Here is a 2,138-nt window from a genome sequence, read left to right as displayed (position 1 = left end):
TGGATCGATTCTGTGACTGGAGTGGTGGGAATAAGTGCGTTTGCGATGGCTAGGTTGGCACAGGATAGAACAGCATTTAGAGCTCTTGTACATAGAGTCGCTATAAGTTACAAGCGACTCAATGGCACATAACAACAACAACAAGTCCTTTAAATATGTGTTTGGTCCATCAACAAGTGAGTGGATAGAAAAACTAGTATATTCATACAATGTACTACTATTCAGAACTGAAAAACAAACGGACTTAACACAGGTGCCTAAAAAAAGGGCAAGAATATACAACATGGACATGAATAGCTTGAAACTGCTGAAGTACGTCCTATTTTTCTTCAGCTTGTTCTTTTGGTTCTGTGGTTGCTGCATCTTGGGATTTGGGATCTATTTCCAAATCCATGACAGCTTCGGAGTGCTCTTCCTTAACCTCCCCTTCCTCACGCTGGGCAATGTTTTCATCCTTGTGGGATCCTTTGTAATAGTGGCTGCCTTCCTGAGCTGCATGGGCTCCATCAAGGAGAACAAGTGTCTGCTTATGTCGTTCTTTGTTCTACTGCTGATTATCCTCCTTGCTGAGGTGACCTTGGCTATCCTGCATTTCATATATGAACAGAAGCTGAAGGATTGACTGGCAGCATCCAGCATTACCAACAGACAACAGCACCAAGGAGGCGTGGAGCTCGATCCACTCATTTCTGCAGTGCTGTGGTGTAAATTGCACAAGTGATTGAACTTCAGACCCACCATCAGCTTGCTCCTCAGATCCACAAGCTAAGGGTTGCTATGTAAAAGCAAAGCAGTGGTTTCACTCCAGTTACCTGTATGACAGAATCATCACCATCTGTGTATGTGTGATCCAGATGTTGGGGATGTCCTTTGCTCTGAGTCTGAATTGCCATATTGATAAAACCAGCCAAGTCCTTGGGCTGTAACCCGCCACCACTCTGACTCTGGATTGGAGAGCTTTATATCTTTGGAAATCCAAAATAACATGTAGCATGAAGCCTTAAATGATTAACTCTTGGACTGGCGCTTCTGTCCTCTCCTCTCTTCCTTCATCCCATCCCTATCTCATACAAGAAGTGAAAGTGTTGGTCAAGTATTTTCCATTTTAAAGAGCAAACTAATCATGTATCAACTTGTGGCAGCAGCCCCTATACCACTCAAGGTATAAAAGAGGATTTTCAGACCTGAGATTCCAAGAGATCCCGTAAGACTAAAAAGGTCAAGATTAAAGGGTAGGTCTAGGATTTTAATTTTAGTATATTAATATTATTAGTCTCAAGCCTCTAAATCATGCTTAGTCCTTTCTACTAAAAAATCAAATTTACTCAAAGTTTTAAGCTAGAGACAAGCTAAAGGGCATTCTGAGCCAGACTGACTTACTAGATCGTTGTCACAATCCTTTGTTTCCTTTTGAATGGAAGCCTTGACTAGAAGAATGACAGTGTTCTTTCCCCAAAAGGTGAGGTTTCTTTTCACTTTCCTTAGTAAGGGGCTTGCTTATTTATTCTTTACAGAAATTTGTGGTTTATATGCTGACTTCAGTCCATCTTTTAGCTTTTGATTTACATAGGCAAGGAGGAACTCAACAATACTTGTATCTCTGACAAATTAGCTGATAATTCTGTTCAAAAGAATGCCAATGTTATTTCTTTAACAGATGAAGTTTTGTAAATGTACTATTTTAACTCTTTGCTAAGAAAACACCTTATTGTCTCAAAAAAAAAAAAAGACTTGAAAAACAATGAACTTGTAAAACATTATACAACATGGGGACCTTGGAGCGCATCATGCTGAGTGAAATATCTCAGTCACAAAAGGACAATTACTGCATAGCACTGCTGTTATAAAGCAGGTCTGATATGGAGGGTTGGGAGAATAGGATAAGGGTGGATTGCAATGGCCATTGCAATGGAACAGATGAAAGAATGAATTGTCTAAAATGAATATATGATTATGTAGTATACATATGACAACAGCCCAGAATAAGAGATTTATCATTGCAAAGAGGACTGGGTTCGAGGCGTAAGTAGATAATTGTGCAAAAATTAATGAATACTTTTAAAAAATAAAGTGAACTTGGGTAAGGGGATTCTCTGTAAATGTTTGTTAAAATCACAATTAAAATAAATTTTTTAAAA

At 38.9% G+C, this 2,138-nt stretch overlaps 1 pseudogene; it reads left to right on the top strand.

The window, feature by feature from the left end:
- The first annotated feature begins 283 nt into the window (after window positions 1-283).
- On the top strand, window positions 284-926 carry LOC102870485 (annotated as a pseudogene).
- The last annotated feature ends 1,212 nt before the right edge of the window (window positions 927-2,138 follow it).

This window comes from Elephantulus edwardii, unplaced genomic scaffold (assembly GCF_000299155.1).
Source record: "Elephantulus edwardii isolate Elephantulus edwardi_28Jun2011 unplaced genomic scaffold, EleEdw1.0 scaffold00026, whole genome shotgun sequence".
Classification (NCBI taxonomy): Eukaryota; Metazoa; Chordata; class Mammalia; order Macroscelidea; family Macroscelididae; genus Elephantulus; species Elephantulus edwardii.
Note: the sequence above shows the minus strand (reverse complement) of the source record. Positions and strands in the feature narration are given on the sequence as shown.